This window comes from Eumetopias jubatus, unplaced genomic scaffold, assembly GCF_037043125.1.
Source record: "Eumetopias jubatus isolate StellerSeaLion01/CBP00866 unplaced genomic scaffold, mEumJub1_p1.0 scaffold_11, whole genome shotgun sequence".
NCBI lineage: Eukaryota > Metazoa > Chordata > Mammalia > Carnivora > Otariidae > Eumetopias > Eumetopias jubatus.
In genome coordinates, this window is record NW_028274817.1 from 50,049,573 (window position 1) to 50,075,088 (window position 25,516).

Here is a 25,516-nt window from a genome sequence, read left to right on the forward strand (position 1 = left end):
GACCAGAATGGTATCTGATACAGACTAAATTTATATTTGATATTATAAGAGTCATAGTACAAAGATTTCAGTATCAAGATCTTATTACATTTTTAAAAGTCTAGACAGCCTCATTATGGAGATGATGACATGTTTTAGTCAGTTTCGGGACATGAGAAAGAATCAAACAGAAAACAGAAAGTCTTTTCCAGATTAGCCTATAAAAACAAAGATCAGTTAGGAAATCAGAACTTATCAATGTTCAGAATTTTTATTTATTTCATAAAACATCATGGGCTGGGATATTTTTATGCCCTGGGGAAGCAAAGAAAATCTTTTAAAACAATTTATTTATTTTTCTTGTCATCCAGTGGGTAGAGAAATATTGCTGGGCTGCTTTCTATTACTTCTCTGCTTTAGCATTTCAGTTGTCTAAACAGATTTGTAGAGATTATTTCTAGAGATTCTAGCCTGGCTTGAATGATGTATCTAGTAAAACTGGTCACTCAATTTTTTTTTCTAGAGGTAATCCAATGACCTTTAATTTGGTTTCCCGAGTAGACTTATTCACTGGAAAGAAGGAGCCTTGCCATCATAACCAGGGTCTATTCCCATGTCAGGTAAATTTCCCTCTGCCCAAAAAATGGCCTGGAATTTATTTCAATAATCCTTTCTTGAATAGTGACTATGTGCCTTGCACAGTGCCATAGATAAATGAGCCAGTCTCTTCTTTCAAGGGAGGTAGTATGAAGCGATTGTGGCCTTGTCATGTAGAAGTTAGTCTGATGAAATGTGTTAGGGCTTCTTCTGTAGTCTGCTACACAGCTGTCAGTGAGTCAGTTTTAGAACCTAGATTATATTATATCCCCTGATATAAAAATGAAAAGTCTCAGCCATTTCTCTCAAGATATTTTCACTTAAATGGGGGGGGGTAGCATGTAAACCTAATTAGAATAGTTACAGTGAGTACTATGATTAGGGGTATACTTTTTAGGAGCACAGAAAAGGAACACTTAGCTAAGCCTTAGGGGAAGCATCTCTGAGAGGCCTTTCTAGAGAAGGCAATGTCCTAACTGATTTTTTAAAAAAGATTTTATTTTTAGAGAGAGAGAAAGAGCACAAGCATGGGGGAGGGGCAGAGGGAGAGGGAGACGCAGACTCCCCACTGAGCAGGAAGCCCCACGTGGGGCTTGATCCCAGGACCCTAGATCATGATCTGAGCTGAAGGCAGAGATGCTTAACCGACTGAGCCACTCAGGCACCCCTGTCCTAACTGACTCTTAAAGGATGAGGATGAATTAGCCTGGATGAAAAGTATATTCCAGGCAAAGGAGACACTTTAAGGAATGGGAGAGAAAAGATGAAAAAATGTGTGTGACTACAAGCAAATCAGTGTTGATTAAAAGCAGGAGACTATGGGCTCAGGATAGAGAAGTAACATCTAGATAATGGATGGTCTCATGTGCCATCTTAAGGCTCTTGGACTTTACATGTACAATAAGGAGTGGAATTGTTAAGATAGTTCAATTTGGTGATCATGTAGTGGAGGGGCTTAAAGGTGACAAGACAAGAATTAGGGATTAACTGAATACTGAGAATAAAGAGTTCAAAATAATTCTAAAATTCTAGTTTATACATTTGGGAAAATCGTGGTCCCATCAACTAAGATAGGGCATACAGGAGGAGTTGTACTCAAGGAGAAGATGATGAGTTCAGTTCAGGATGTTTAAAATTGGAGATGCCCTTAAGATATCCATGTGGAGCTGTCCAGCAGGCAGCTAAATATTACAAGGCTGGAGTTCATGGGACAGGTCTGGAAAGAGTATGAGAGACTTGGGAGACTTAACATATAGATGGTAACTGAAGCTGTCACTCAGGAAAGTATGTAGAGTGAGAAGAGCAGTGGGCTGATGATCATTTCCTGGAAAACACTAATATTTAAGACATGACCATAGAAAGAGAAGTCCATGAAGAAAACAGCAAGTATTCAGAGAAGTACAGAATGAAATGTTTGAGCACATGTTATGGAATCTAAGGGAGTAAATAGTTTGAAAAATGCAATAAGCAATAGTATAAAATGCTGTAGAAAGATGCAGTAAAATAAAAATTGAAAACTATCAGCTTTACATCAGAAATACGAACATCATTAGAGACCATAATGAGAACAATTTCAGTAAAATAGGGGGAGGAGAGGCCATATTACAGAAGATTGAGGAGTAAGGGTAGGTAATGAATATAATTTATACTTCCATTTCCCATGACCATGAAAGAGGTGATATTTTCATAGAGGAAAAACACTTTACTCAGGTCACTATATCTGATATGCTTAACACCACTTCTAGGTGAAACTGTCATGCTCATATTGTTTTACTTAGGGAAGCAGCACTGAATAGGCTTTTTTTTTCCCAAAAGAAGCCACTGAATGGACAATGATGGGCATCTGACCCCCTCAATGGCAGCTAATTCATAGGTTGGCTAGTAACACATGACATACCTTGTGATGAAAGGAACTACTCAAGAGGGTAATAAACAGGTTGAAAGAGAAATAGAATGGAATGAACACACAGAAAGAAGTGAAATCCATTGTTTCTTAAGGTGTCCTGAATAAGTTTCTGCTCTAAAAGAGTTCAATATAACAAAGACATGAATTACATGACGTAATTCCTAATGTTGGGGTCAACTTCATTCAAAAAATAGTCAATAAAGCTTACTAGGCCATTATTTCTTAATGCAAGGTATATTTAAAGTTTTGTGCATTCCCTTTTATGTAAAAAATGTTGACATAAGCATATTCTGTATTATCACTTATAAGTAACCAGTGTATTGCTCATGGATACATACACTTGTTTGTTTGTATTACATGAAAACCAAGCAACATCATGGTGTACTGAACTAATGAAATTTCACAATTATACATAAAGAAAATTTTTCAGAGTTGAGTCATCCCAGAATATGATACTATTTTCATACCATGGCATAGGTTAGCTGGACATATAAAGACCTGTGACAAAGAAGTAAATGCCACCTTCATGATGCAAGCAGAGCTATAATGAGAATGTGGTCTTTGTAGAGCAACTTGCAATTGTTTATTAGCTGTAAATAGAGGGGTAAATGTGCACTGAATGATTTTTTCTTTTTCTTTTTTTTAAAGATTTTATGTATTTATTGAGAGAGACACAGCGAGAGAGGGAACACAAGCGGGGGGGGGGGTGGGAGAGGGAGAAGCAGGCTCCCCACTGAGCAGGGAGCACAATGCGGGACTTGATCCCAGGACCCTGGGATCATGACCTGAGCTCAAGGCAGACGCTTAATGAATGAGCCACCCGGGCGCCCCAAATGATTTTTTTCTGTTCCCAATTCTAGCAATAAATGGAGTAGATATCGTATTATAAAAATTTCAATCCTACCTTTGTCTTCATGTGAGCAAGGCAACTTTACAAAATTATCAAGTTGACACCCTATTAAAACTGGAATTTGAGAACTGCTTGATACCAGAGTTTTTATTCAATGTGGTGCTTGATGATCCTAAGATGAAAAATCCTTAAAGTTATTAATACCATTTTGTCCAGTCTACTTCTACAATAGAGACTCTGCATTAGTATCAGTGAAGTCAAAATATATAACTGGATCCAAATCTAAATCTTTCTACTATAAAATCTAGCATTAGGGTGCCTGGGTGGTGCAGTTGGTGAAGCATCCAACCCTGGGTTTCAGCTCAGGTCGTGATCCAAGGGTTGTGAGATCAAGCCCCAAGTCAGGCTCCACACTCAGTGCAGAGTCTGCTTGAGTTTCTCTCTCCCTTGCTCTCTGCCCCTCCCCCCTTCAAAATAAATACATAAATCTTAAAAAAGCGAGCACCAGTAGACATATTAATGTTAATTTTATTTTTATCTGTTTTATAGTTTTATTAAAATTGTTAAGGCAGTTTATGCCTATTTTTATATTTGTTGATGTTTAAGTAATAATATATTAAGCATAGTTTTAACTCAATCACCAAAGATCCAAAAGAATTAGATTCCCATTAAAATGAATCTATAGATCTACTAATTTTACCACTACTAAAATCTGAGAAACAAGGTACTGGCTAGATTAATCACTATACCCAGACTTTCCTCCATTCAACTCATCCTCCAACACACCTTTCAGAACAGTCTTCCAAAAGAGACCTTACTCCCCAACTCAAAAAGCTACAGTGAATTTAAAACAAGACTAATTTGGCTAAACTGAAATTTGAAGTGGTGAAAAAAAAAAAGATGACAACACTAAAAATTGTAACCAGTTAACTCCCAAAAAGACATTGGGGGGCTTATAGATTAAAATTCACTGCAAAGGCATATGAAAATAAAAGTGAACAGATTCACTCTAAAGGAAGTACCTCAGGGATATGAGAATATATGTTGTACACCTGAAACTAATGTAACATTGTGTGTCAACTATACTTCAATTAAAAAAATATGTGCATAATAAATCTGACTCTAAAATTTGTGGCAGCTAAGTAAAGGAGAAATTTATGGATGATATACTTTGTTTTTGTTTGTTTGTTTTGCACAAATCCTACTATATCCAATCTGATTTTCCCCTCTTTTCTACTACTCACCCTTAAATCTAGTTAGGCTGACTTTATAATTGTTCCATAAAGACACCTATACATATTCCAGATTTTTATGTGTCCACCTCTGCCTTCACCCTCCTATTAAACTCTACCCATCCTTCAAAGCTCAGTTCAAACCTCACCTTCCTGACCTCTCTGGCCTTCATTGATCTTCCTTTCCTCTAGACTCTGATATCACACAACTCAGCTTTTAATTTCAGCCAGTTTCATACTTTTCACTATCTTTCACTGCCTTTTCAAGAATGTGTCACTTTTATCTCTTTACTAGCCTTCTCAATACTAAATAGCCGTTCAACATATACCTATTGGTTCCTTCTCTGAACAAAACTTTTATTGAGGACTTACAGATATAAATGTACCATTTGTTCCTCTATACACATATTTGTATGAACCAATAAATAGTCTCAGAACTCTACCTTACCTTTTCAATACTTTCTTTTACTAAAGGTCTAATTGTATAGCTTTGTGTTTTTAGGGGATTTGAGGGAAAAGGATATATATGGTTAGACTTGGGAGGAGTACATAAAATGACATTTAGCAGCACTGAGAGCTCCAATGTTGACCACATAAAAACAGACAATGACTTGATGGGAAAGATGGTTCCTTAGAAGACTCTCTTCTGACCAACCACATCATAATCTCCTTCTGAGAGGCTCTATTTTATCCTATTCTGAGCACTAGTTGCAAAATTCAATAACCATACACATCAGAATTTCACTTCAAATGCATTACTTTGTATGCATTACTTCTAAAACAGCAGTGAATAATTTCTTATAGATTAGAATAACTAGACCGTGTAAAAAAATACAATTTCTATAAGTATAAAATGTTATACTATATAAATAAATGTATTCTTTTATTTTCTCTAGTAATACAAATAGAATGAGATTCTATTGAAAATACTGGCTGTGTTCCATGATGACTATATTTATGAATGGGGCTATTCTGAATTGATACCACATTCTTGCCTAAAGGATTAGGACTTTTCTTTCAGTTGCTATTTTCCTCGACCTCACATGAAATTGTTGACAATTATTTCTTCCACGAAACTCTCTCCTCTCTGGGCTTGCATATTACCACTCTTTCTTAATTTTCAAATTACCTCTTTGCCTGGTCGTTTTCTGTTTCTTTTATAAACTACCATTCTTTTCCTTGTTCCTTATACATTAGTAATTTTCAGGGTTTTATCCTTTGTGCTCTCCCATATTACTCTATATACTTTCCATGAGCAATTCTCTATGGGTATATTCACCTACTTGCAAAACTTCAACTCTATCTACTCTACCTCCTTTATGCTAATGGATCTCAATTCTACATTCCTTGGGCTCTAGGCTACAGCTTCATTCACCTTCTAAATATTTTTCCTGATTGCTTTGAACCTACCTCACTTTCAAGATCCAAACTGAAATGATTTCCTTTTCTTTGATCCTATTCTCTCCTTTTCACGTCTCCTTATTTTGATGAATGGAACCATGATATGGATTGAATTGGGTCCCCACCCTCAAATTCTTATGTTGAAACCCTAGCCCCCCCATATTACCTTAGAATATGGCTTTATTTGAAAATAGGGTCTTTACAGAGGCAGTCAAGTTAAAATGAAGTCATTAGTGTAGGCTATAATCAACAATGACATATTCTTATAAAAAGGAGAAATTTGGAAATAGACACTCACAAACAGAGAACACCATGTGAAGATGAAGGCAGAGGTCAGGGTGATGCTTCTATAAGCCAAAGAATGTCAAAGATTGCCAGCAAACCACCAGAAGCTAAGAAGGTGGCCTGGAACAGATCTTTCCTTAGCACCTTCAGAGGGAGCATGGCCCTGCCAACACCTTGATCTTGGACTTCTATCCTTCCAAGCTATGAGACAATAAATTTCTATTGTTTAAACCACTTAGTTTGTGGTACTTTGTTATAGCAGGCCTAGAAAACTAATAGAGCCATCATACACCAAGTCATAAAAATGAAAACAAGAAGCCAAAAAAACCCCAACCATCACGCTGGACTCCTTTATTTTTTTCACCCTCATATTCAAGTGTTCATTAAGTTCAGTTCTTTCTAACTCCTGAAGTATTCTTGGATCAATTTCTTCATCATCATCATCTCCACTGCCATTTTTCTAGGGCAGGCTTTCTTCCATTGCTCTTATAATAGACCCCTTTTGAATCTCTCCTGCCTCTCACCTCATCCCCACCCCCATCAATATTACATGTTGTTAGGAGAGTCTGGAAAAGAAGCTGGAAATGGCTCCTTATCACCCATGCAATAAAGAAAAAAAGCCAACTCCTTAGTATCCAAGGTCTTTTAAGACAATTCATTTTACCAGCTTCTCACACCTATGCTTTAGTAATGCTGAGCTGCTTGCTCACCCTTGAATATATCATGCTCTCCTATTGCCTCCACACATGCTGTTTACTTTCTTGAAACACGCTTCTCTTCCTTTTTCCTTTCCTGCTCAAGAAACTCCTACTAATCTGTTAAGATTAAGCTTGAACTTTATACTGTGACTGTTCTTGTGCTATCTGTCTCCCCCACTTTACTGTGAGTTCTAGAAAGGCAGGGATTGGCATTTGCATCTGTTTCCTTGGTGCCTGGAAATATATTAGAATGAATACACAAATGAATATGTCCTTTTGTTTATTCACAAAGTGAAAATATTAGAGCATAATATTCATGAATAAGTTTGTGTGTGTGTATTAAAACTATTCTTTAGGGTAAGTTAATTCAGTTATGATTGTCTTTTTTGGTAAAGAGGGCTGGCCATATCTGTCTTTCATAGTTCAGTATATACTGCAAATCTTTTAGTTTTTCTGTGTGCTTTGAAGCCTCCAGTGAGAGAGTTCTATTGAAGATCTGTTAGTTCAGTGGTCACTACAGGGTAGAGTTAAATTCATCTGTCCACTCTTTAGATCTTTAAAATTTTTTTTAGGTCTGTCAACTCTCCTCAGATACCTTGTAAAAGAATCAAAAGCAGTTAGTTTGCTGCTATAGTCATATAGTGACATAGGAGAAATGAAACACTACATTACTACACAGAAGGCCTAGTTGCTACTTTCTAATTCAATAACCAAATGTTTGGTTATTGATACCACTTTATTTTGATACCACTTTATTTTATGAAGGTAAAGGGTTAAATGATCCTCATTTCTACTAGGTTGCATAAGTTGTTTAATAAAACTCCACTCTCCCCCAATCCAGTGAGTTCCCTTATCTTGTATTACTGCCTCCAGGTAGCTAATGCTTGAAGCACATTTTTATTATCTTTAAATAGCAAGAAAACCATTCCCAGTTATGCATATCTCCCTTTTCTTTCTCCCTAGGTAGGGACAGGGCACTAACATACACATATAGATCTTAGTTAACACATCACAAAAAAACATATTGCCAAAAAATATTCAGGGTTTTCTTGTGAAACAGTAGCAAGTCCCTTTGGACCACAGCATTGGAAGTGTTCCACTAAACCTTTAATGTGAATTTGCTCAATGGGACTGTGCATACAGGTGTAGAACAATTATTAGATTTGATATCTGAATGAGCTCAGGTTCCCATTAGAGTCTGACTCCTTCAATGACCCCATTATTTTGTCTCCACTTCTCCCAGAACTGATCAATTTAATTATTCTGACTAACGAAACATTTAGGACATGGATTTCTGATTTGTTTTAAACTATATGGGACATCTAAAAGTGCTTCACTTAAAGAAAATCACAACATAGAAGAAATGACTATGAGAATATGTTAGATGCTTAGAAGTAGGGCAGGGCCAAGATCCATACTGGGTACACAGATACTGTCTTTTCTGGAATGGTCCTCTGTTTAGGTTACTCCTTATGACCAGTTACATCTTAGCAATTTCATTCTTCCCTGGAATACTAAAAACAGAAAGCATTAATTTGGCAATGGGGGTAAGGGCACAGAGGCAGTTGAACTAAAATCATGTGCTTCCTGCTATAATACATTCAGATCCTTAAAACAGCTAACGTCCACAAGGGCAAATAAAACACTTTGCAGAGCAAGCCAATTACAGAGATTCTTTGGCAAGGAGAATATAGAACAAGAAAAGTAAGAAAATGGAACTAACTTTAGAGTTGATGTATAAGGACTATGGCCTTTTATAGGCAGAAAGTAAGATCAAATTATATTTCTTAATAAAAAGCATATCACCTTTGAAATACTGGATTTTGACATTAACTTTAGCTGAAGTGGTATATTAGGAATAGTATGTACCTTGGTAAGAAAAAAATACACTATTTGACACAGACATATACTGATTCTGGTAAGTCACAGTTACTTCATAACTGGCATTCTTACAAGCAACTCCAACAACACCCATTCTTTCAGTTTATATTAATGAGTATTAAAAAGTTATGTGTTTACCTAAAGGAAAAGAAGGCATAAAAGTATTACTGGTCTCTGAAATTTTACAGATGTCAGTTTATTTCTCATCAGTGAATGCATCTGTCCTTAAAAAGAATCAAAGTGACATCAAGATGGTCCCCCTTACCCCTTGCATCCTTTCACTAATGATATGTAATGGCTGCTGAGGCTGCAATAAATATGTTTGTGTCCAATCCTATTCCCATCATTTTACAATTCAATCTGATTTCTTTTAAAAAAAAATGGAAGTCACAGGAAATGAGCACAAGTTCCTGCTTTGAGGCATTCCCTGACATTGGCCTTCACTTTGTACTTCTGCTCAAAGTGCCTAATTTGACAAAGCACACAGAAAGTCAGGAGATAATTCTCTTCACCTCCTTTCCAAAACTGTCTGACAGGAGTCAATAGTGATTCTTTCCAAAAGCTACAATCTAACAATTTTAGATGAAAATTTGGGGAAGCTTTCTAGCTATTCCTTACATTATTTTATTATAGAGGGGTGTAAAAATGCATTTGCCTCAGTGGGCTTATTCTCCTCCTCTGGTTCAACTCAATCCAATTTAACAGTTGGCAGTTTAAATAACAGAAGTTACAGGCTGCCATGCACAGACGCCTTGCATGCCACTTGAAAGCAAAGGATTCAGAGATGGAAGCGAAAAATGGAAAGAAAAAAAGCAGCTTCTCTTCTATAAAAGAATTTCTTTAATAACAGCACCTGGAAAAAAATTCTCTGAGCTTGTGTCCTTCCCCTACTGTTTTATATAAAGCAGCTATCATACTTTTTTTCCTAGGCTACATCTACTGACAGACTGTCAAAAGCAAACAACTTTTCACCTTATATTGCAATAATCATGCACTGTATTTTTAATGCACTCAAAACAAATTTTCTTATTATAACATCACAGTGACAATCCTCCCAAAATGCTCAATGTAAAATGATATATTTTAAATATGATAATCATAAAGGCAGCCTATCCATAATTACTATTTTTAGGTTAAATAAAATATCAACATTTTTTATTCATGTTTAGATTAACATTTGCAATTCAGCTTTTTGCAATATTTAAATGGAATTGAATGTGTTATGGAAAAACTTTTAAGAAAAGAGCAAACGTTAAAACTTGTTCTTTCTTGAGTAGGTTGTCATCCTTACTGTCCACCTATGACTTTCATCATGTAACATTAGAGAAAAACTCAGATTTGATGCTAACTGGATGAGCCTATGATTTATTACATGTTAGCTAGGTCTGTGTCCACCAACTGTGACAACTCAATTTTGAATTTACTTAATGATTATATATAAAGAATGTCTATTTTTATACAATGTGCTACAATTACAAGGATTAATAGACATAATTCACAAGCTTCTGACACACTCAGATTATAAATTGGTTAGTATAAAGGAAGGGGAGGGATCAAATCTGTCATAGTATCTTGATACATATAAACTAACTACATATACATTTGTGCATATAAATTAACTTTGGGAGCAATGATGATGTCTGTATCTTTAGATGCCAATATTCTATAGGTTAGGCATGAGGGGAGGCATAGCTCAGAAAAATAAATTATTAATAAATATATAAATAAATGCCTTAAGTGCCTTCCTGTCGAATTATGAGAAATAGCTCTAATCTTGCTATGCACTCCTCCCCTACTAGCCCAGTTTTTGACTCTCTGGCTTTAAAGCACTCTAGAAGGGAAATTAGTTGATATTTTGCACCACATGGTTACCTTCCCTAAGCATCTCCAGCTTTTATAGCATTTTAGATGCACCACTACATTATCCACTCCAGGATTCGGTATAGTTTGCTCCCTCTTTGTCTGTCCTTCAGCAAGAGAGTTTAAACTAGTCACCATTTTATCATGGAACCTGAAGACCAACTAACCCTGTACTTTTGCTTTTCTTGGGCTAAACATTTTCAAACATGTTCATCCCTCATCATAGATTCAAGCAAAAAGAGGCACCTGGGTGGCTCAGTTGGTTAAGTGCCTGCCTTTGGCTCAGGTCATGATCCCAGGGTCCTGGGATCGAGCCCCTCATTGGGCTCTCTGCTCAGCGGGGAGCGTGCTTCTCCCCCTGCCTCTGCTGCTCCCCTGCTTGTGCTCACTCTATCTCTCTGTCAAATAAAGAAATAAAATCTTTAGAAGAAAAGATTTAAGCAAAAAGGAATTTTTGATACCACATCTGTTCTCAATTCATGCAGGTCACTAAAGTGTTTTTTTTTTTTTTTGAGGTATCTATTTTTAAAAAGAACCTCATGAACTTATATAATAATTTGGGGATAACCACAGGAACATGGAATTTTAGAGCTGGAAGGGAATTTATGGATTACATGAAGATTAACCTCTCATTTTATAGATGATGATACTGACTTCCAGAGAAGAGAACTAACTTGTTGTAAATACTCTGCACAAGGAAGATATGGAACTGAGAAGCTTAAAGTAGGGAAAGGGATATAAGATAATGAACCATATAACCATAATTATTCTATCATTCATTTATTGGATAATATATAATCACACTTTTATAAAATATGTAGTCATGAAGAGAGATAATATGACAGATATTCTGGTGATCCTGTATGATAACGATTCTAAAGACAGTAATTAGGGAGTAACAGTAAGTTTAAAACTCCCATAATTTTATAACACAACATTCAGTATTTTAGTTCTTTGGTAAGGAAAAGTCCATTGGATCCTATATATAAATCTGATAATGATGATGTTTTATATATATATATATCCCATAATTTGCATTTTGATGGCCCTAAAACATATTTATATCATGTACTGCCCACAAAGTCTTTAAAGTACACATTTACATAAAGACCTGAAAACAAAAGAACACAGCTGTCTGGGCTAATATCTTAGTGAGATACACTTTGGGATGGGTAGATATATGTACCTAGACACAAACATATATAAATATATCTATATATGTATATATTTGATGTTTGGCCCCACATCTTTATTAAAAAGCATTAGATTTCTGTATAGTTTAGACTGAAAAGTTACAAGCTCATCTTCTTGCAAATTTAAGTTAGAAAAGTCACTGCACTGCCCTCTCTGGTAATTTCAACCTGTTCCACATTGTGGATGGAAGGAGCTCAGAGCTGCTGGTATCATGTTAATGTTCAGTGTCATTGCTTTTTATCAATCTTTATCCTAATCTTAATGTTACTTACATACAATATGTGTTTTAGTATTTGAGATACTGTTTGTACGGTTTTGCTGTCAGCTGGGTATTTTAATTTAGGTTGAATGGTAATAAACTATGATTCAAAGCCAACTGTCAGAGGAAAAAGTTAAATGAGAGGTCTGTTTCATAAAGTCTCTATTTCCAATTATTCTCTGGAATCTGAGTGAGCTGTACATTATCAACAGAAGTATTTAGAACTTGACTAGAAAGCAATACCTTTTTGCATGCATTCTTTATGCCACTTATTTTTGGATATGTTTTAAAATGCTATAAATGCTGTTCCTTTCACTGATTTTACTCAAAATTCTTTTTCTGTAAAACTACCTTTTTTTTAAAAGATTTTATTTATTTATTTGACAGAGAGAGACACAGCGAGAGAGGGAACACAAGCAGGAGGGAGTGCGAGAGGGAGAAGCAGGCTTCCTGCTGAGCAGGGAGCCCGATGTGGGGCTCGATTCCAGGACCCTGGGATCATGACCTGAGCCGAATGCAGACGCTTAACGACTGAGCCACCCAGGCGCCCCTGTACAACTACTTTCTTATCAAGGTTTCTTACTCCTGTGAGCCACAAACATAGTGTGACTAAAAGCAAAAGAAGATGGAAGTCTGTGTATACATGCTTTACATATATGAATCTTATTACATTATAGTCACATTTCCTATTTCTAAAATATTTACCTTTCCTCCCAGACTCTTCCTTTTTTTGTTCAAATAAGACAGTTTTTCAATCCATCTTTCTATGTGCTTCATACAAGTACCCCCTCCTTCCCCCACCTTAAAATATGGGTTATCATCTGGTGCACATTTCCAATCTCAGTAACATTCCAGCAGTCACATAGAAGCTAGTATTGCAATCATCGCAATGCAGCCTTAATAATATATGATGAGTCAGAAAACATTCTCATAGTTAATATACTTTATTGTACTAATTACCCCTTGATGCTTCTATTTAGTCCTTATCACTTGTTATTTATGATTTCCCACACCTTACTTCAAAAGTTTCCTTGTTTGCCTTATGTGTTGTATTATGTAATGCTATGTTAATTTCCTGTTGTAATTAGCATGTAAACATCATGCACTAATTTAAATAAAACTTCCAATTTTTTATCAGCTCATAAGTTTTATTTAATTGAAATCATTGAGTAGACAATCTTGCTTCATGTTTGGATTCCACTTAAACTGCTTATATAATTTTGAATTACTTTGTATCAAATCTTCTATATGCCCTTATAATAATTTTTTTAAAAATATTTTATTTATTTATTTATTTGAGAGAGAGAATGAGAGAGAGAGAGCATGAGAGGGGGGAGGGTCAGAGGGAGAAGCAGACTCCCCACTGAGCAGGGAGCCTGATGCGGGACTCGATTCTGGGACTCCAGGATCATGACCTGAGCCGAAGGCAGTTGCTTAACCAACTGAGCCACCCAGGCACCCTGCCCTTATAATAATTTTTATAGCAACAGTATACATTAAATGAGGAAAAGCAGCACGCTTTTTTAAAAAAGATTTCTCTTAAAAATATGCAGCTTTCTAAACAATTATTGTATATGTTAAAAACTATACTATAAGCCATAACACACAGTGTGCCTTTTTGTTGGGAACTAGCCCCTTGAAAAGCACCATGGCAGAAAAGAGCAATGTCCTAGGCTCTGAAGAGAACTGCCTACTGAACTGATGCCTAGTTTTTGTCAAACAAGGATAGGGATAATATTTCAGACCTCACATGGTTACTATCAAGATCAAATAAAATCTTCTCCATAGAGTACCAAGGAACAATGTGTGGTACATAGTAGGCATTCAATTCATTCAGTGTTAGCTGCATATAAATCTGAACCTTAGCTGTGTGTGCCAACCTGGGGGAAGGGAGAACAACTATCAACTGACAGGTAAAGGTCAAGAATGAGCTACTGAGTATTGACAGGAAGGTAGAGAAAATAAGCAATAATAAGCTTACGTTTTGTGTATTTATTTAGTGGGGGAAAGAATTTATATAGAGGAAAGGTTTAAAATGCAGATTGTCAGGATTTATGAGGAAAAGATTTCCTCTTTTCTCATTACTATAATAAACAGTGATCAAAAAATGCCTCATCAGACTTATGGAAGATAATGAAGGGGACTACAACTTCAATTATACCCCTGATTTATAGATAATGTTGCAACATCTCAAACACTGAACATCATATTTACCACGATCTATTTGCAAAGACGTGTGTATGTGTATGTGTTTTAGGGGTATGATGGGGAATCATTTTTCATTTCATTCTTTTCAAATTACAATGCACTTAAATAACTGTTCCAGAAAGAAAATGCAAATGCACATTAAACTACATTCCTTCAAATTCTCTTCTAATATGTCTCAACATACACACATTATAGATATAATCAGTGTTTATATACTCTCTTGTGATCTAATTCTTTATTTTAAATAAAAGATTATGTATTTATTTATTTGACACAGAGAGAGAGACAGAGAGAGAGCACAAGCAGGGGGAGCAGCAGAGGGAGAGAGAGAAACAGGCTCTCTGTTGAGCAGGGAGCCCGACGCAGGGCTCGATCCCAGGACCTCGAGATCATGACCTGAGCTGAAGGCAGATGCTTAACTGACTGAGTCACCCAGGCACCCCGTGAGCTAATTCTTTCACTTAACATTGTTTTGTGTAGACATTTCCATGAATTGTCATGCGATGGAACCACCATCAAACTATTACCTGTTTCCCTACAGCTCTCCCAACACCTCACTTTCGGCTTAGACGTTCTAATAGATATGTTTCTACCTTACTATTATTTTATTTTTGAGAGAGAGAGAGAGAGAGAGAATGTGAACTGGGGGGGGGGTAGAAAAGGGAGGAGGAGAGGGAGAGAGAATCTTAAGCAGGCTCCACACCCAGCATGGACCCAGGCCCCTGAGATCATGACTTGAGCCAAAATCGAGAGTTGGATGCTTAACCAACTGAGCCACCCAGGTACCCCTCTACCTTACTGTTATTTTAATTTGAGTTTCTTTACTTGATGGTGAAAGTTGTATTTTTCCATGTGATGATTTATTGTATGTGTTTTTTTTTCCCTGTAGACTTCCTCTCCTCACCTCTTTTTTTCCTTATGTGAACTGCCTTCTGGGCCACGTCTGCAAGCCCCTCACACATTATGTATAATATCAACATGGCCAAATTTGTTGATTACTCCACCAAAACTGTATAACTAAATGATACAGCTATATACCTAATCATTGCCAATTCTTCAATGCTTTGAAACCCAATATCCAAATGGTCTCCAATTCCTCTGATAAGTCTCTAAAATTTTTCTCAATCTATTTTTTTCTCTCCCAGATGACTTTGGTCTCCTCACAGTTTTATTTACTTTTTAATTGTTTTTTTAAATTATATTTGTAGAAAGAATTACTATCAGAGACCCTTGTGGTGTTAATGAAAGACTTGCCCCTCGTGTAGCACACTACCTACACTTGTGGGTTCATCAGCCAGTAGCCTCAGCTCTAAGCTCTAAGGATGTGCAGTCACAGTTGGTTTTTAAAATCTAGCCTAATCTCATTCACAGCCCAGCCTTATATCACCATTGTTCCCATGAATTCAACATTACATCTAATTGGACTACTCATTGTTCCTGAATATTTCTTCTTGCTTTTCTTCTACCAGGTCTTTGTTCACATCATTTCACCCCCCTTATTAGGCTCTGGTCCCCTTTCTGACTACTCCAAATGCCTGTCTTACACATCCTTTATATTTCATCTCAAATATGAATGACCTCCTAAAGCTTTTTCTGATATTTCTCAACTGAATATGGCTTCTCCTATCTATGAACCCCAGAGCAGTAAAGAAAGTTGTAGTTTCTTTACTTTCCCAGGTAAGAATTATTTATTTTATTGCCTTGGACCAGTTTGTAAGCTATTGAGGACAGAGGTTGCAACTCATATTTTTCTGCAAATGCTCTGCACATAGTAGGTGTTCAATATTTTTCTTGAATTAAATATTCTCCAAGGTTTGAAAATTCTTATGACACCAAGAACACTGTCTAAATACGTTTGCCTCATCCCAGCACTTGATACATATATGGAATGAATAAAAATAAGAACCTGAATGCTTTCGAGGTTATATAATTGGATATAACTTTCAAAAAAATATATATTCCTATCTTCCTAAATATAAGGCATGCCGCCTCCCCACTTCAGTTATATCTCTGAAAAAAAGGAAAATATCTTATATTCAAGTACTTAATAAATTCTTTAATTGTAAGGGGCCTTATCTAAATTATTTTATTTTTAATATTAAAGTACTCTTTAGAGAACACAGTCTGGGACCTCAATTAATACGAGTTTTAGGTGATTATAGAGGCAAATTTACAGAATCAGGGTGGGAGTTAAAGGCAATGAAATGTAACATAGACCTAAGGATTATTTACAGGGTGTGACTTCATACTATTAACTGTTTGATATCATTGTAAAAAAGACTTTGAAAGGTCACTTAAAATTGCAATACAGTAAATACCTAGAGAAGATAAAAAAATATAGACATTTAGAATGAATGGAATAATCAACTTACCTAGTGTTATGCAAATGGATATTTGTGGCTTGACATCAAAATGACAGTGATGCTAGCATACACTGATTAGTGTTGTATCTTTACTTAACAACTTAGATGAACATGAATGTAGTGTCTTCCAGAAAGCTGTTAGGTGACTCAAAATTGCTTCTCACGCTTATAGAAACATTGATGTCAGAGATATTTGTGAAGAATTTGCACAAAACTGATTTACAAAATGGGATGGTGGGGGAAGAAAGCAGGAGTTCTTCATGAAGATATTATTTCACACCATATGCAATTTGAATACATTTGTATAATTAAAATTATCATAATTAGATATTTTATTGTGTCATCTACATTTCCAAAAGGCTATCTATATTCAAAATGGACAAAAAACTTAAAAAAATCATATTAGGAAAATGGAGGCACACCTTATCCATCACATCTGTTACAAGCTTTTGAATTCAGGATAATACACATGGCTCTAAAGCCCACAATAACAGCAGGAACTGCCATTTACTTAGCGTTTACTAGGTGCCATGCACTTTGTTAAGTGACTTGCATATCTTACATATCAATGATTCTTCAATCAGTCCTATAGGGTAGGTATTATGAGCCATTTTACAAATGAGTATGTGCCTCCAAGAAATTAAAAAGCTTGCTCAAGACCATGCAGTTAATAAGCAGTGGACATCAGTGAAGTTTCAAACCCTATAACCTGAACCATTACACCATAGTGCCTCCATAAGCACTGAGCCTGAATTTCTAAGTCCATCATTTTGACAGGATGGTGTTTTATATAAACAAACGTGAAGTCAAAAGTAGGACAAGAACAAGGAGTTTTGAAATCCAAAATGCATTACCATCTTCAATACTAACCCTTTTGATACATTTTTTATTTTTAATAAATTTTTAAACTAAAAACCTAAAGAATACCATACTCATAATCTATTTAGCTTCCCAATTCTATTTCCTGCAAGTCACCTCTATAGAAAAGAATGGTTTATCCTCTGCTTCTCTAACCTTCTATTTGCTAACAATGTGTTTACAATGCATGAATTGACCTGAATTACTTTACTTTTTAAAACATCCTATTTCTTTACAACTTCTGGGGTAACTTATTCCATAAGTCAGGTATAATACTTCCCATTCCCCATTGTTTACCTCTGTAATCTTTCAAGGATACTCCTTAGTTCCAATAGTCTTGGGTTTGGTAAACAGGTTTGTGTATATCCTATCCAAACCTTTTATGATTTTATGATTTGATGGACTCTGAGCATAGCCTCACTCAGCCATTATCTTTCCCAACAGAAGAGCCCTAATTTTTTAGCTTTTCATAACAGGGAATCCTCACTATTTGCTGGTTCAGTGCAAATGCTTTCTCTTATCTGATACAGCTTTTTAAAAAGAAGGGGCAGGAGAAGATATTTGCAAATGACATATCAGATAAAGGGCTAGTATCCAATATCTATAAAGAACTTATCAAACTCAACACCCAAAGAACAAATGATCTGATCAAGAAATGGGCAGAAGACATGAACAGACATTTTTTCAAAGAAGACATCCAGATGGCCAACAGACACATGAAAAAATGCTCAACATCGCTCGGCATCAGGGAAATCCAAATCAAAACCTCAATGAGATACCACCTCACACCACTCAGAATGGCTACAATTAACAAGTCAGGAAACAACAGATGTTGGCAGGGATGTGGAGAAAGGGGAACTCTCCTACACTGTTGGTGGGAATGCAAGCTGGTGCAGCCACTCTGGAAAACAGTATGGAGGTTCCCCAAAAAGTTGAAAATAGAGCTACCATATGACCCAGCAATTGCACTACTGGGTATTTACCCCAAAGATACAAATGTAGGGATCTGAAGGGGTACGTGCACCCCAATGTTTATAGCAGCAATGTCCACAATAGCCAAACTGTGGAAAGAGCCAAGATGTCCATTGACAGATGAATGGATAAAGAAGATGTGGTGTATATATATACAATGGAATATTATGCAGCCATCAAAAGGAATGAACTCTTGCCATTTGCAATGACGTGGATGGAACTGGAGGGTATTATGCTGAGCGAAATAAGTCCATCAGAGAAAGACATGTATCATATGATCTCACTGATATGAGGAATTCTTAATCTCAGGAAACAACCTGAGGGTTGCTAGAGTGGTGGGGGCTGGGAGGGATGGGGTGGCTGGGTGATAGACATTGGGGAGGGTTATGTGCTGTGGTGAGCGCTGTGAATTGTGTAAGACTGTTGAATCACAGACCTGTACCTGTGAAACAAATAATATATTATATGTTAAAAAAAAAAAAGAAGAAGATAGCAGGAAGGAAAAAATGAAGGGGGGAAATCGGAGGGGGAGACGAACCATGAGAGACTATGGACTCTGAGAAACAAACTGAGGGTTCTAGAGGGGAGGGGGTGGGGGATGGGTTAGCCTGGTGATGGGTATTAAGGAGGGCACATACTGCATGGAGCACTGGGTGTTATATGCAAACAATGAATCATGGAACACTAAAAAAAAATAATAAAATAAAATTTAAAAAAAAGGGGGCAACCAGAATTACATTAAGTCTGGAGGACCTTAATCCTGTACTAAGAAAGTAGAATGTCTTCTGTTTAGATGCCAGTCTCTTTCCAGATGTTGACCAGCAAAATGTTGACCTCTGTGGGTACAGTACCTTCCTGAAATAATTTTTTTTCAGGTAACAGTTACCAGTCACTGCTAGATCCCTTTTCAAGATTGGAACTGAGAAGCAGCAGCCTGCCAGCCTGTGAATGCAGCCTGGCTTATTTAATGTTTATTTTTTCCCCCTAAATGCATTACCTTACCCACATGTAACCTCATCTGCCACTTCTCAGCCCACTCATGAGCCTCAAGAGAGCTTCCTGTAGTTTATCCCTGGCAGTTTGGCATTTCACTTTCAGTGAACTCAGAACAGCTGAGAGTCAACTGCAAACTCCTACTTCCGTTTCCTTAATTTTCTGATAGAATAAACTATTTCCTTGAAGTAATTAAAGTGTTAGTGTTTGAAATTGAAGGAGAAATGGTAAATGTAAAATTATCCTTCAATTAAAAATATCCTCCACATAGTGATAGTTTTTTTTTAATTTCATCTTTCTTCACAGTGTTGATGAAAAGTAGATGGTAATATAAGCCTAGATTTAGACATGCTACTGGCCTCATATCTCTGAAGGCATAAAACTAAAGGATTAATCTGCCAAATATCCTAAAATGCATTTACTTTCATTGTCATCAATCCTTCCAATTGGTCCCCCCCAAGTTGCTTTCTAATTCTATATCCCTCTTACATATTTAAAGAGCTTAATGTTTATTGTTACTTCATTTTTAAAACTTTATTTCCTACTCTAAGAAGCCTTATTAATTTTATAATACTCCCTTTACAGATTGTAAGATAACTAAAATAGATTTCTAGTCTTTTCAGATGTGCTTCAATTGTATGAGGGTTTATTATGAATTAAGAAAAAAATTAATTAGCAGAATGAAGACAAGAGTTTGAAATTTTGTCATAACTAATTTAGTACGTGAAGGAAATATAATTCTAAGGTTTGAGTTATTTTTGGACCAATACAAAATTAATTTGCATAATCCAATTATACTTACTTTTGGGTGTGTCTGTGTGAATGTATACCACAAAGTGGTTATGTTGGAGTAGGTAATTATAACCGATGTATTCCCCTTGCCTACAGCCTAGACTAACATGAACTGAATAATTATAGAGTTGTCTTAATAGCTACCTTAGTTTTAAGTTCTGTCCTGAATACAGGCTGCCTTGCCAGTTAAAGTTCCTGAATGATCTGCCTCAAATTTCATGTTGTAAGTAGATGTACCAGTATATAGTGGAAAGAGCACAGAATTTGGACTCAGAGATCCGAGGCTCAAATTTTGCTTAGCATCATTCAAGCCAGGAAACTAGGAATGAGTCATTTAACCTCTCTAATTCTCAGTCTCCTCACCTGCAAAATGAGGAGAGAAGCTTTATCTTACTATGTTCACAGATTGTAAAATTAGTTAATAAATAATAGCATATCAGGTAACCATAAAGTTTTATTATAATTGGTATTATTAACTGCAAGGCTTATCCAAAGATAAACCGTCTTTCAAATGAGCCACTTTGTATCTTTTCTACTATTGATCACTTGAAAAATATTTATGATTTTATGGCTGTATTCATAATAAAAAAACAAAGTATTTTTTCCATGCCATCTTAATAAGCACAGAAGAAACAGTCTTGTTTTTATTTTATCACTTTCTTTTTAGTTCAGATTCTTTAGCACAAGCCACTCTGATGATGTTTAAAACCAAGATATCAAATGACACTGTCATGATCTGGAAATGTCTGCAAAGTCCACTGGGAAGTCTTAGCAAATGTCAGAGTACCTCTAAGGCAAGGCAGATCTTCAGGATGGATAATGATTCAAGAGTTTAGTACTAAAGATACAGCAGGGTGCTGGGAAAAGGCCTGCTTGAGGCTCAAAGGTCAAGCAGTACAAGCTTAATGCCAGTAAAGTAAAAGGTCACTTAGCATTGTGATTAGTGATGCTGAATGGGTGCAGGGTGATGTAACAGATATAGTCAACTAACACTTCCATTTCAGTGTCAGAATAGATACTTTCATCCATTCCCCTTCCTTTTTGGCAAGTAATTACTTAGAAAAGCCAACAACTGAAAACACATCCTAGGTAGCAGTTAACTGTTCAGTAGTCAGTAGCCTACCATTGTTGAGTGCCTTAAACAAACTGGGGGTTCTAGAGGGGAGGGGGTGGGGGGATGGGTTAGCCTGGTGATGGGTATTAAGGAGGGCACGTTCTGCATGGAGCACTGGGTGTTATACGCAAACAATGAATCATGGAACACTACATCAAAAACTAATGATGTGATGTATGGTGATTAACATAACATAATAAAAAAAAAGTACAATCTTCCAGTTACAAAATAAAAAGAAAAAAAAAAGGGCACTGTAGTGGAGATAACTCACAGACTTTAAGAGAAGAGAAATTATCTCTCCATATTTCTTAAGAATGGTCCTACTGATATGTCTATCACTGGCAATTTAATTGTTGATTTTTCTTCAAAAGCAAAACAAACACATACAGAAACCTGAAAAAGAAATTGATCCAAGTAGGTAACACTAAATCAAATAATACACAAAATAATATATGGCAGTTATATAATGATAAGCACTAAAGACACCAAGAAATCCCCATTAACACTATCCCAATGCCACTACCACCAATAACAAAATATTCCCCAAAATAGAAAATTAAATGTTTTTTGCCCCCTCATCTACCTCAAATAATTATAAGGAATGCTGAGATATATGGTAATGTGTGAAAGTTAGCCCTACATATTCATAATATGAAGGATTTGTTGCAATGGTTAGCATAATAAAATCCTTGTTAGTGTAAAGTATAATTAGAGTTGGACCTAAGGGTTCTTCATGTGGCATCTTCAAGGGCTGAAGAAAGTGAAATAAAAAATGACACAGTTGAGAAAGAGAATATACATTTTAATCTCAGCTTAATCTAGTCAGAGCATTAAAGGATTTACCCTCATAGCCAACTGGCTATTCATATGTATACTGTAGTAGACATACAGGTTAGACTGCAAGCTACTTGAGGATCCCTTTCTGTCTTTAACACCTAACATGGGGCCTGCCACAAAGCTTGAGGCCAATGAAACTATGTTGAATTAAATATATAGAAATTTTGCTGTCACTTGGACTTAGAGTCTTATATGTAGAGGGAAAAAATGATTAGATAGCAAGTAGGTGAAAACAGATGCTAGGAATTTAGAGGAGAGACCCTTTTTTTCATGTTTGTATCTCTGGCATCTAGTGCTGGTCCTGGCATGTGGGCAACCCTCAGAAAATGTTGAGATATCAGTGTGTCACAGAGAGAAGGTGAAATTTGATCTGGGTTCTGAGAGGCAGGTAGGATTTGAAGAGGTTTGTTCCCAACACTTCTTAGCAGCAGTTTCTAATGAAACTAGAGAGGGATATCCCTCCTCTAACCCCATAAAAATTTATATGAGTCTCTTTGTTAAGGCATGACCTCTTTTACTATGATGTGATACCTATCCCAATTTTCTGGTAGATCAGGTTTGTATAAATCAGAGTTGGACATTGGACTAGAGGACAAATGTCAGTGAATATCTGTCTTGCTGTAGAATAGAGCTACTTTTGACTTTAAATCCTCATGGTTTCATATTATTTATATATTTTTTTGCTTAAATTTTTACTTTGTTCTTGATTATTTTAATTCAGCAAATATTTGCTGTGTCTGCTCTGCACATGGAAACAAAAAGTGAGCACATAAATTAGAGATGTAATACAATAGTATGGATGATTTTAGCATTTTTAAAAAGCTTTGAATGCCTCTATTTATGGTAAATTATGTGAGCTGTTGTCATTGTTGTCAGGGATTTTTTTCCCCCAGTATCTCCCTTTTTATTTCTAGATCATTTCAACATAAGAGTGCCTTGACATGGCAAGGGGAGTTGCTTAAAACTTATTATTTACAACAACTTATCATTGCAAATCAGAACTGTCTCAATATGGTACACTATAACAAATCAGATGCAATTGATGCTGAATCTGATGTAACACAGGAGCTGTAATCTGTAACCCCCAATTATACACATTTTAGTTTGAAGCAGTCCTCATAGTAAATAAAAGTTCTCTATTTGAATATATACATTTATTCTAATGAAATACCATTCTTACCCTTTCTCTTAGTTAGATGTAAGATTTATTTGGAAAAGTTTTCTCTGCATAAAGGAAAAAGTGTTTGAAAACCACTGCTCTAGTCTTTTCCTCTAAATTGCTTCCAGAGATCTCTTTCTAAAACCTGAATTTGATCATGACCCTCTTCTGTTTAGAAACCTGTCTGTGGATCCTATGCCATATAAAAGCTCAAACCCCTTGGTATCAGAACGCTTCTTGGCTGTTGTCTAATCCCCCAACCCTATCTCTCTCCTTGCCCCTTCACATCTGTACCATAAACCATATACTTTTAATTTCATGGCATAGGCTTCATTTCTCCCAACTTTTTATTTATTTTGAGAGACAGCCTGCAAGTGGGGAAGGGGGGCAGAGAGAGAGGGAGAGAGAGAATCTTAAGCAGGCTCCACGCCCAGTGCAGAGCTCAATGTGGGGCTTGATCTCATGACCCTGAGATAATGACCTGAGCCAAAATTAAGAGTTGGATGCTTAACCAACTGAATCACCCAGGGGCTCCTCTCCTAGCTGTTTAAAAACCTGTGCCCAATACCTAGGATACGGACTACACAGTCTGGCATTTTTATCTACTAGAAAAACCACTTTTTATCCTTCAAATTTCAACCTAAATATAAAGCCTTCCCTGATAGCCTACTGCCTTCTGCCAGTTAGTTTCTTTCTTCCACTGCATTCACCCAGCAACCTGTATACACTACCATTATCCAGCTCAACAAATTTTAACGTGACCATTTGTTTCCACCTTGGTTTCCCCAACTAAATCATCAGTTATATAGGGATCGTGATGTATCCTGTCATATCTTTGAATCCTTGCTACGTAAGACAGACTCTAGTTCTTAGATGTTAAGTAATATACACTTGCTGAATAAATAAGAAGTGGCTAACTCAGAATTCATCAATTGCCCAGGGATTAGGGTTGATGTTTACCTTTGTTCAGCAAACTCCTCCCCTGGAATCTAAACTTAATCATATAAATAAGATTATAAGGAGAATATTTAAAATGCTTAAGAGAACAAACTTTTCAAATTCCCTCAAGTACTTTATAAGCATTAATTTACATACAAGTGATATGCTAATTGCAATTTAGCCATATTCATTAATATTGGATCCTTAAGGACCTCTACTAGATAATGGTTTGAATAACTGAATGTGTTAACTTAGAGCTCCTGAACATACTAGAGATAAATAAAAATTCATTTCCTTAAAATTATTCTATAATTCAAATAATTTTCTCTAAATCAAAATGGCCTTTCCAATTTTGCATGATGTTTTATTAACTACTGTTCATTTTTTCTATACTATTTAAATTCATTCCTTGTTACTTTAAGGATAAAAAATATTCACAAGGGTATTGATAGAGGCTTTCTATTATATATTACAAAACCCAAATTCTTTGGCATGAAATAGAAGGCCCTCTACCATCTACCACCTGTTCAATCTCTCATATGTATTCCACTTGTGTATCCTACCACTCCCTACAACTAACACTATAGTCCAGTTACACCAATTCCTTACCTTTCTTGAAGGATGCTAGGTCTTTCCATGACATCATATTTTTGTACATATTCTTGCTTTTCTCTGGGATGTTCTTTGCACACTCATGGCCATGAATTCACCAAAGAACTCCAATATCCTTTATCCCATGCCTCAGAAGACAGTTCCATAACAAAGCATTTTTGGTCACCTAAGACAGTGTTAGTCACCCTTTTCTGTGTTCCCACAGCATTTTGTTGAGACATACTATTTATGACACTATAATTACATATTTATGTTTACCCCCATTCAAATGAAGTCTTTGAGTGCAGACACTGTATGTTATTCTTCTTTCTATCCCCAGCATTTAGCATTGTGTCTGGTACAAGGAAGGCACCTGTTGTTGGTTGAATTGTGTCTTCCAAAAAATATGCTGTAGTCCTAACCTGAGGTACCTGTGAATGTGACCTTATTTGGAAATAAGCTCTTTGCAGATGTAATCAAATTAAGATGAGGTCATACTGGATTAAGTTGGGGTCTTAGATCCAATGACTGGTGTCCTTATTAGGAGA

At 36.1% G+C, this 25,516-nt stretch overlaps 1 protein-coding gene and 1 pseudogene across 4 annotated transcripts in view; both read right to left on the bottom strand.

Annotated features, from left to right (window-relative positions):
* The window catches only part of DIAPH2 (diaphanous related formin 2), a 946,398-nt gene that overhangs the window by 31,826 nt on the left and 889,056 nt on the right, over positions 1-25,516 (bottom strand). The window lies entirely within an intron of this gene.
* On the bottom strand, positions 15,551-15,681 carry LOC114207590 (small nucleolar RNA SNORA62/SNORA6 family; annotated as a pseudogene).